Source organism: Erpetoichthys calabaricus, chromosome 2 (genome assembly GCF_900747795.2).
Source record: "Erpetoichthys calabaricus chromosome 2, fErpCal1.3, whole genome shotgun sequence".
Taxonomy (NCBI): domain Eukaryota; kingdom Metazoa; phylum Chordata; class Cladistia; order Polypteriformes; family Polypteridae; genus Erpetoichthys; species Erpetoichthys calabaricus.
This window is the reverse complement of record NC_041395.2, coordinates 237,205,841-237,217,870: the sequence shown is the minus strand read 5'-3', so window position 1 is coordinate 237,217,870 and position 12,030 is coordinate 237,205,841. Positions and strand designations below refer to the sequence as shown.

The 12,030-nt window shown below is 38.8% G+C and overlaps 1 protein-coding gene across 1 annotated transcript in view; it reads left to right on the top strand.

Annotated features, from left to right (window-relative positions):
• LOC114646896 (disintegrin and metalloproteinase domain-containing protein 12) overlaps positions 1-12,030 on the top strand; it is a 604,012-nt gene that overhangs the window by 254,270 nt on the left and 337,712 nt on the right.

The window sequence follows — 12,030 nt, the reverse complement described above, 5'->3', positions numbered from 1 at the left end:
CCTTACAGGTATCTTTTATTATTGTTTCTTAGGCCAGATCTTTGGTGCTGTGGTCTTTTGTAGGATGCATAGAATTGTCTGCCAAGCAGAGTTCCTACAGGTTTGATGAAAAGTATTAAACTGTTGCTGCTAACTTAGTGTCTCCTTTTATTAGTCTGAAGTATTGATGTACCTCCTGTTTATTCACTATGATGGTTAAACCCTGAATGTAACTTTACATCTTGGTTCCAGGATGTTTATGCAGAAGTCTCACTTGATTCATAATTTTTGCAGGTATTTTGGTTTCACAAGTTTGCATAAATACTTCCTCACTTTCTGCAAGGTTTGATTTTTGACTCATATGCTTTGTTAATTCCCGAGGGGAAATTGTTCTTTTGCATGACTTTTGGGGGGTCAGAGTACAAATTCAGCCATTGTACAGCAGTCCTGGTGCGATTTTCAAGTTAAGTACCTTGCTCAAGGGGAGGATTTGAAGCAGTAACCTTCTAGATACCAGCACAGATCCTTAGCCATAGAGCCACCACTAAGCTCTATCACTTATTTATAAAGTTGAGGATAGGAAGTTATGTCAGATAAGGAAGACAGAAGTTTGAAGGTTAGGTAATCACTGATCATAGCACCTCAGGGTTATGTTGATTGGCACATGCCACCTCAGGGTTATGTTGATTGGCACATGCAAGTAAGAATTTCACTTTACTTTGTAATTGTGACAGTATTGACTCGATGAACCTATTCTCATACCTCATAGGGCAAGGTTACACCTCCATAGGTGTTTTCCACCTCGTGTTCTTTCAGTTTCTTTCTGTGTCCCCATGTGTACCGCATGAGGAAGCAAAATGAATCTCTCTCTCTCTCTCTCTCACTCTCTCTCTGTATTTGTATGTATTGTGGCAGGGTAAACAAACCACAAATTGCTAGGAAGGAGAATTTGGGGCACAAACCAGACAACTCTGTTTAATCTCAAGCTTGAAAAACAAAGGGTGCATAAGGGCTCAACATAAATATTGCCTATAGCATTCCAGAAACAAATGATTCTCTGATCTGGAGTAAAGGATGTTGTCACACTGGAGCTCAGTCCCATGTGATCACTGGGTCTTTTTGAGATGCAACCTTCTGGTTTTATGACTTCCAACTGGAAGGGGCAGGGCTTGCTGCAGGTGCCATGAGTGGGATTAGGTGTTCTCAAAGGACAACTTCTCAGAGCTGAAATTAAAAGGGAAGATACAGTTAGTGACCTCCTCTGGTCCCAAAGTGGTACTGCTTATCTTAGCAGAGCCAGAAAGATGATCCTCTGGCGGCATATTCATGACCATATCTATCCAACTGGTTCACATTTGTTCAGAAATGGGGGAAAAAGTATGAAAGAAGGCATTTGAGGTTGAATGTAAAAAAAAATCTCCTCAGGGATTGAGTATGGAATGGAATTGCATAAGTCAAGTATAAATATCCAAAAAGAAGTAAATATTACAATTGCTTCCCCAGGGATCAAGGTAGACAGTTTTCTAAAACCATATATTTAAACTAAGAGAGAGCATGCTTAGGCCCTTAGGAATGCCTACCAACAAGATGCTTCACAATAAAAGGTCTTATATTGACAATTCCCATCCTAACCTCGTGAAATATCTTGCCTCCATAAAGTAATGGACAAGTGCATAGTAATAAATAGATAACACCTGTCGCACAAAATATTTGTGGATGGTGATTACATTACCTTAAAGCACAATAGTGCAGCAGATGCAGATCATACATGGAAAATTTCCCATCTTAAGAAATGAGTAATTTTTTGTGGGTAATTAAGAATGGTGTGGAGATGACAGATTGTAATGTCATGGGTGTTATGATTATGTGTATATGAGAATAACAGTGGATTACCAAAACAGTAATTTAGACCAAGAACCTGCTCATATTTCAAAACCGATCTTTTGATCTCATTGGCTTATTTAAAAAAAGTTAGAGTACAGGTCTGTCTAATATCTATAGGGAATTTTTGTTTATGGAATGAAGTAAGAAGGAGATCTCTATCTGAGTGAAGAGCACATTTGGGGGCCCGCCAAACAAGAGGCAATAGAATAACCAGCTGCTGCATACAACATGCCAGAGAAGTAAACACATGTTGTCCTACAAAGATTCAGTTCAAGCGAAAAACTGAAACAATAGTAAATTATCAGTTAAAGACCAGGGATTGTGTGTAGTAAAGTATTGCAGTTGACAGGTTCCCAAAATAGAGAAAAATGAGATGAGTGATCCTTAATATAGTGATATAAGACCTCCAGGAGAGAAATGGAGTTAGAATCATAATTGAACAGACTAAAATCACAAACACCAAGCAAATGATCCAATAACAAATGAGACTTTTTGTTACCTCTCCAGATACAAAAATTATCATCAGCTTATCTGACTCATAAAATCACTTGATCATTAAATCAATAAAGTCATGAAAACAAAAATTCTTCAAATACTGAGACATGATATTTGGCAATACTTCAGCTAAAGTCAGCCTCTATAGCCACACCTTTATGTCGTCTAAAGTAGCAATTATCAAAGGCAAACAAATTCCAGCTCATAGCTGTTCCTATAAGCCCCGTATTAATAGAATTTACCTTGATTACAGAAGGATTGAATACATAATTTCTACCGCAGCATCTTGCCAGAGTTTTTCAAGGTCTTTAGGGGTGGAAAGCAGTTAACACTGCTCCCTAATGCCTTGCTTGCTGTGTAATGTAGGTAATTTGCATCACACCAGTAAAATCAATTTTACTCTATGGCTTCTGTTCACGATATAGCAGAGAAGTGCAATGCATTTTTAAATATGCAGTATGCAGCAGATTTTGTTCAAGAAAGTGCAGAATTGTGCACATTTGCTCCACATAAAAACAAACTATATGGGAAGTCAATACCTTGCATTAGACACGTGCAATCCTGCAGAACCCAACTCAGTTTTGTCATTGATTTATCATCAATGTTGTAATTAATATGGATTCACTGTAAAAATGAATACAGTTGGAGAAAATTGTGTGTGAGTGTGTGTGTTTGAAATGCATTGGTGATGTCTTTTTTCCTTTTTTGGGGGGGGGGGGTTACTAATGAATAATTGCAGGCACTGTGGCTTGTACATGATAGCGAGTACTGGTCAGAGTATTGCCTTTTTCCCCTTTCCTTCATATCTGCCTTACCCTCATGTGTTCAATGATAGTGCCGTGTTCTGCTTTGCCACAGTCAGGTCATATCTTGTATATGCACGTATTTTAAATGTCTATCTTAGCAGCACACACACACCAAAGCAGGCATATCTATCTATTAGGATGGTGAGATTTTGTTTTTCAAAGAAGATACACCAGAGTAGGGGTATAACTGAAACTTGACACATGCCTTCATATACAGTCCATCATTATCCAACCTGCTATATCCTAACACAGGGGTCTGCTGGAGCCAGTCTCAGCCAACACAGGGCACAAGGCAGGAACATATCCCGGGCAGGGTGCCAGCCCACCACAGGGCACACACACCCACACACACACCCACACACCAAGCACACACTAGGGACAATTTAGGATCGCCAATGCACCTAACCTGCATGTCTTTGAACTATGGGAGGAAACCGGAGGACCCGGAGGAAACCCACGCAGACGCGGGGAGAACATGCAAACTCCACACAGGGAGGACCTGGGAAGCGAACCTGGGTCTCCTAACTGTGAGGCAGCACCCCTACCACTGCAATACCGTGCCGCCCTCCTTCATATACAGTGATCTTTATCTGTTTTTTAATCAAACATTTTAAATGCCTTACTTTATATTTCACTTCTTAGTAAACTTTTTAAGCTCTTCAAGTGTTTCTATTTCTCTTCCATATTAACAAAAAAAGGAAAAGCTCAAAAACATGCTATTTTAAAATGAGTGTTTTTTTTGGCATACTGGCAACATCTCACGCATAAATGAAGAACACTACTAAACCTAGGAGAAGTTTGCATTGTTTTTTTTTTATGATATCTTTTTGAAATATAATGATGCAAAGGTCACCAAGTAGTTTGTCACTTCTGTTAGTGATCTCTCTTTAAAGCAGTTTTCAGAACGTGAACTTTAATTCTCACATGGTAGCTATTCTGATCACACATTCAGCTTCATACTAGTTATGTCATATCCAAAAACATGGGTATTATTATGGGTTTTTTTTACTTGTCAGTTGATGCATGCTTTTGGGCACCTTTTTGTACTTATAAGTTGCTGTTGAATAGTAACATGCTTCTGGCTAGTCCTCCTAGCTGTCACCTAAATCAAACTGCAATGTGTGCTTTTCTTTAAACAAACCATGTGGCGCACATGAGTTACACTGACCTCAAAACATAAAACTGTTGCACATGGATTCGACAAATTATGTAGGTCTGCTGTTTGTTCACATGGTCAAGTAACAATCAAAAGAAATACCAGACAATTTTGGGGGTTTTATAAATATCAGCAAGACCGCTATGAGTCACAAAAAGAGGACATCTTTCTATTATTGATATATCAGAAAATCAACTCTGATTATACTTTAAAAAAGAAAATAGGCATAAACACATTTACTCACATTAGTGTGATTTTTTTTTTTTTAATTGTAGATTCTGCAGTTTTAAGACTCTACTTAGGCTGTGTGACCAATTCAAGTGCCTTTTAAATGCAAAAGGGAGAATGAGGTTGGGAGTAAATGGAACCTTAGGCAGGTGCAGGAAAAAACAGGCGGAAGCAGACAGAAATAGTGTGGTATTTTGTCTGGACTGACCAGGAGGAGGATGAATCTATGGTGGGAGCGGGACTGAAAAATCAGTATTGTGCAGACCTCTACTTTGCATTATCTAGCAACCACACTTTTCTTTTTCTTGATTTATGTGCATGAGGCTGAGAATATTCATGATCCAAGCATAAAAGAATGGTCTGATTTATTGTTTTTTATCTCAGATGAACCTTCAGGATTTCAGTTGTAATTAAATAAGGCAAAGTGGGTATTGTACTACCTGAACAACCACAACACACATTTTCATGGCTCAAGAAAATGGCGAGAAATGACTATCCTGATTTTTTTTTTTAGTATTATTTATTTCTGACAAGAGAACTAAATGACAGGTAGACACATGCAGAATTTGTGCTTGACAATGCTCCCATGCAGAAGCTACACACCTTAACTCTTTCAGGGCTGATGTCGACTTTTGTCAAAAGGAGGAGTTGACGATGGTAATCAGCTGTAAACTGTGACAAAACCAAGTGTTATGTTTAGTTGGACTCTTTGTTGTCTGCAGTAATGTTAGATTAATTAGTTTGACAGAGATTTCTTGTGCTCGCATGAGTAACAAGGCACAAACAACGGCAAAAATGGGACTGACATCTGGTGAGAGATCAAAGAGAATGCGTTAAGCAAAATACTCTGCAGATGACATTCTGCCTGTTATCTCTGAACTGGACTATGACTTGTCGGACTCTGATTTTGATACAAGTGATCAAAAATGAATGTGAGGTTCCAGCCTCAGCTGATTGGTCCCCAGCTAATTGTGGTACTGACAATGTTCACCAGGTAGAACTGCCACTTAACAATGATAAGAGGTAGAAACCATATTGCAATGCACTGCGACTGTCATCATTGCTGCTGCTGCCCCAGCCACGCAAAGACAGCCTGGCAGCAAACCTGCTGCACATTCTTGGTAAACTTGCAGCCACAGCATGCAGCAACAGGCGTTTTATGTTGATTTCTGTGTGAAACCATTGCTTTTAGAAACAGATTTTTGGAAAAAATATTCAGCCCTCAAAGAGTTAAATTCTATGCCAGTGGCATTAATTTTACTGCTCAGAATACTTTAAATTTTCACTGCAAATTCAAGTTTGCTTTCTTATCACTACTCACCACTATATTGTAATATGTTATAATGTACAGATTTATATCAATTTAATTTGTAGTATCTGTACAATGTATGTACCAGACCAGAAGAAATTTATATGTTAGCTGAATAAATATGAAAATGCAATTTCAAGATAGCAAATTAACTAATAGGTGACTGGGTAAAGAATGAAAGGGCTGCCAGGTTCAAATGATTCATTAGATTGACACAACAGATGTCAGTGAAAAAAAAATCAACAAAATGCAGACTTAACTTGGTCGTGGTATTTTAATAATAAATGGTGTATATCTGTAGTCACTACACTGACCGTAGTGTTTTCCCCAATCTGCTTAAATTGCATGCAAATAATGCACCTCTGCCAGCTTTTCAGATGGGTTTTGGAGGCCTCCTGATATAAAGCCCAGAAATGAATTAATTGTGCAGTTCTTTATATTTGAACCTGCTCACCATTTAAGTAAAAATACACTACCTGATAATAGAAAATATTGCAACCAACATCCCTCTAACATAACCCCAATCTGGTAAACCAATTGAACTGCACTAAAATATTAATGAGACCTAATTGTCTTTATTTCCACCCTGACACCATATACATCTCTGTCAGGGCTACATTAGCCACTGGCTGCTGACATATTGAACAAACATTATTTGTTGAAACGGTGCTAAATTCTTTAAATGTGAACTTCTTTTCAAAATGTGAGAAATATCAAAATTGATAAACAGGTTTTGAAAGGCATATCACACAAACAATTCTCTACACTGTAATTTGCTAGAATGAACAAATGCCTGAAATGTCTTTGTTACATACGAGCAAATTTTAAAAGCCCTTTTCCATGGTATATGCCAACAGTGCACCCTGAATAGCAAATATGTCCTCGTACATTTGTCTTCTATGACAATATAGGGCTTTTAATCTTTGTACCTTGACCTGCTTCTCATGGACGGTTAGCTGAAGTATCCAGGTCGTTGCAATGACCTTTTCTTTCCCACACATCTCATTTGTCATTTGCTTCCAGACAAAGAACTTAAATTGAACCAGGGCTAGGGCTTGTTTGAGCAGAACATTAAAGTGTTATCAACTCCAAGCGTTGTGTAAAAGTGTCTGTCCAGGGACTCAGATAAATGTAATACATCTTGAGCTGCAGCACACAACTGCATTTTAATTGCTGCCAGCTTTGACTTATAAGCAGCCAGATTTCTGTCCCCTGTAAAGCACAAACTCAGGATTCCCAGCTTTGTACTTTTTCGGGAAACTCTGGCTGTGATTCACGGCAGCTGACGACACTCAAGCTGTCTCTAAGCTAGTCAAAATTGAAAATGGCACAGCTTGGAGATTTACTTGGCTTTGTACGATGTGTTGATTTTGATCAAGCCAAGTGACAGTCATGGGGATAGCATGTTTCACACCAAAACACATAAAAAAATTTTTTTTGGGAACATCAAACCAATAGCTTTTATTGGCTGTCATTTTCATGTGCTGTATGAAACAATCTGAATGATTTTATGCGAACATCGCAGAACTGCAGCTAGACGTTATTTGACCCCTTTTGATTTTTATTCCATAAAGGGGAGAACAGTCTAACAGTTTAACGGCATGAATCAAGCGATTTATTATTTTAGTGAGGGGAGAACAGTGGAAACACAACACAGCATGTTGCCAAGTGATGAGATAAGAACCACTGTTGTAAAGCAAGAAACGTCAACAGCATGTAAGAAAAAGAAATGTCACAGGACCTCTTCTGAACCTCAGTTTTCATCAGAAAATGTTCTTTGTATTTCTGTACACCTATAGTCATGGACTGACATCCCTGGGTGATTGTGTGGTTTCCTCGGTTCACTCTCTCTAGCAACCACATTGCTGTATTGTGCTTTCTCTGACATGGCACTAGTGCTTTTTCACCTAAAATAAATTATCTATCATGTGTTTTTAATGAATGCATGGAGAAATGTAACTTAAAGTATAATTCATCTTGCTTTTGGCAACACTTTAAAAGATAGTTAATCTTTAACACTCTATAAATTATATTAAATAATGGCCAGCCTACTCTGAAAATGAGAAACCCTTGTATGATTTGGTTAGACAAAAAGTGAATCCTTCCAGTCATCTATTTTACAAACCAACATAATCTGTAAAGTCTATCCTGGTAGTACCATAAGCAAGGCAGGAACTAACCAAGCCTGGTGGGGGGTCTCCATCACAGGCTAATAGTAAATATGTCCATCCATCCATTTTCCAACCCGCTGAATCCGAACACAGGGTCACGGGGGTCTGCTGGAGCCAATCCCAGCCAACACAAGGCACAAGGCAGGAAACAATCCTGGGCAGGGTGCCAACCCACCGCAGGACACACACAAACACACCCACACACCAAGCACACACTAGGGCCAATTTAGAATCGCCAATCCACCTAACCTGCATGTCTTTGGACTGTGGGAGGAAACCGGAGCGCCCGGAGGAAACCCACGCAGACACGGGGAGAACATGCAAACTCCACGCAGGGAGGACCCGGGAATCGAACCCAGGTCCCCAGATCTCCCAACTGCGAGGCAGCAGCGCTACCCACTGCGCCACCGTGCCGCCCATAGTAAATATGTATTTGATCAAAATTTTCCAGTTTTATTATATTGTATATGGTCATTATTACAATGTGTACAAAGTTCAGTGATATTCTTACATTTGTAAATTCACATATGTTTTCTGCATTGTAGCAATATGCACTGTCTCAAATACAGTGCATGGCTAGGCAGTCAGTGGTGGCTACAGGTGGTCACTCAATTCAATTTTCTCATTAGAGGCCTGTTGTTATAATTTATGAAGTGTGCAATTTAGTTAAATGGCAAATTAAGAATGCATTAAGGACATTATAATAATTTTAATGACATTTTATTGTCAGTTAAGGAGAATGTGGTCAAAGAAAGCACTGCAAGCTCCACGGATAAATGTCGGGGCACCAACCTGGTCATTCACGTTTAATTCTGTTTAACAAAAGTAACGTAATAGGGCTGCTATACATACCAATACAAGGTTTCAAAAGCCATTAGTGTTTTGGTCAGGGTGGAAGAAGCTCCATCTTGCAGTGCAGTTTGTATCAAATTCAGCGCTTCCTTCTGGCAACTGTAGGCTTTATAAGTGGGGGACCGGAAAGGGTTAGTCAGTTGCCCGCACTGGGAATCTTCTCTGTATTGCGATGGTAACAAAAGAGTTGATGTAAGTGGCACCTCTCAACACAGGAGGGTAGTACCTACCTCAGATGAGCCCAGAGGGTGATCCACAGATGCAAATACATGAAAATAGAAATAAGCATGGTGGTAACTTGCCCTGTAATGCAGAATATGTGCAAAAGAAAGCAGCCCTTTCATCAGAACAACATTATTCTTTACAAAGCTTGATGAGTAAATAACTCATCCTGATGTCAATATACTTTACATTTTTGGTAAATGGTACAAGAACATCATTGCTCGGATCACTAGATTCAGGGGCAATTTCAGGGGCACAGGTTATTGGATAACATAAAACTCACTAATTCTGTCAACTGCAGGCATGTACCTGATGAGTATTTCTTGTATTTATCGGCTGATGTTATTTATCACACATGTTGTCCTCAGTATCTGTTGTTGGCATATTACTGTCACTTTTTTCAAGGAAATGTGGACGTAAGAATTTAATTGCACTGTACCGTACATACATGTCTGGCAAAAAATTGAGTTAGTAGGTATTTACCAGTGAAATCTGGCAATGTATGGGATTATGAGGCTAGATGTGACAATATACAAAAAAGACATTTTTCCAGTTTTTTTTTTTTAATGAAACAAGCTGAAGTGATAAAAGCATGAAAAAGACTCCAGTATCTTGAGAGGTATGTTTTCAGAGGACAAAATGGACACTTGAATCCCATCAATAGCCAGGTTACTGACTCTAATATTGGTAAAACCAGAATACAGGATTATTTCATAAGTGCCAGAGTTTAAAGAGATGGAGTAAAGACTATTAAACAGCAGCTGCTGCTGCTTACTTAGAACTTTTAAAATCTTTTCAGTGTCAGAGTATAGTTATCAAACAATCTTACTTTATTTGGTGCCTTGTATTGTATACTAGAAATTCATAGCAGGGCAGCACGGTGGCGCAGTGGTAGCGCTGCTGCCTCGCAGTTAGGAGACTAGGGTTCGCTTCCCGGGTCCTCCCTGCATGGTGTTTGCATGTTCTCCCCGTGTCTCGGGGCGCTCTGGTTTCCTCCCACAGTCCAAAGACACGCAGGTTAGGTGGATTGGCGATTCTAAATTGTCCGTAGTGTGTGCTTGGTGTGTGTGTGTGTGTGTGTCCTGCGGTGGGTTGGCACCCTGCCCGGGATTGGTTTCTGCCTTGTGCCCTGTGTTGGCTGGGTTTGGCTCCTGCAGACCCCTGTGACCCTGTGTTCGGATTCAGTGGGTTGGAAAATGGATGGATGGATGGAAATTCATAGCAAATGTAATGATCTGAATACCTTTAAAATAATGCTAAATTAGTGTACTACTGAAAAAATAGAAAAATAATTGTATGTTCCTTTGTTGTCGACCAAGGGAACACACTGGCCACAGAGAAAATTTTGTGAGACCAACCAGGTCACTTCTTTTAATATTTACAAAGTCCAAGAACTGAAACAGGTGCTTGATGACATATCAAATAAAGGCAACGAAAAAGCAGTAAGAATGAAGAAATAAACGAGAGGAGTCATCATTCTCGTTTGCTTCAGTTTTCAGGTGGGAGCTCCACTCATTGGTTTGCTCTCTCCAGAATGACACGAGCCATGCTGGGAGCATCTCAGCTTTACTGTATAGTGTAGGGAGCGGAGTCAGTGTCATTCCATGGGTAATTTCTCTGAGCTGTGAGAGAAAAGGGAGATGATATCATCTATCATCAGCGGCAGCTTCCCGTCATGTCCTAGAGTGGTAGTGTTTACCTTGAATAAGCTTGAAAAGCAAACATCAGATGTGCATGTGTGACACCTTTTAAAATATATGCAAAGGTATTAGGAGAATTTTCCCACTGTTAAGACTTAATAAGGTGTGTCACAAAGGTTGAAAAGCTATGACAATAACATACCTTTTATTTTCTGCATCGACTTAAATCATTTACTTTTTTTTTAGTAGTTCAACAACAACAACAACATTTATTTATATAGCACATTTTCGTACAAATGATGTAGCTCAAAGTGATTTACAAGATGAAGAAAAAAAAAGACAAAATAAATAAGAATTAAAATAAGAAAACACTAATTAACATAAAATAAAAGTAAGGTTCGATGGCCAGGGAGGACAGAAAAAACAAAAAAAACTCCAGACGGCTGGAAAAGAAATAAAATCTGCAGGGGTTCCAGGCCACGAGACCGCCCAGCCCCCTCTAGGCATTCTACCTAACATAAATGACCTCAATCAGTCCTCATTGTATTCACGGTTCACATGGAAGTTCACTTATTGTTTCCTGTGTTGACTGCCAATGACCTCCCTAGATGGTAAGTTGTATATGTAAAGAAATGCATATTGCACATACATGTACTCTGTAAACGTTCATGAACAAATACACAAAGATGTGTAACATTATTAAACACCAATACACGTTATTAGTTTAACTAGGTGTTATCTTTCAAAATAAACTTAAATACAGTTCTTCTAAATTAGATCATTAATTTCTTGAGTAAGAGAAAAGGAAGAAAGATAAGAAAATACCAAATATTTAAACCATTTGAAATTTTTAAGCTGCTGGCAGGATATCCAGCATGTTATCAACATTTTTTGATGTGCTACAGTCACGAAACTTAGGGAGAAGAGACTAAAGATGTTTAGGTTAGTATATAAATATGTGTTGTTGCCAAATAGGCTAAAATATTTTAAGTATATCACTTCCAACAAGGACATTTATGCAATTATGATCTTGTGCTAGCCAGTTATTATGAATAACAGTTTACTTTTATGAATGTGTTCTTTTCTTTCAAACTGGACCATCTGGCATGAGTGAGGAGCATTCTGTCATCTCCAAGCAAAATGAGAATATGGAATGATACACTGCATTCACAGAAATGAGAATCCCTATACACCAGTCAAGCTCAAAGTTACATTCTTACCTAAGTTCAAAATTCAAAGCTAATAAAATTGAATAACTAAAATGTCCAAACTGAGAGAGAACTAAAGC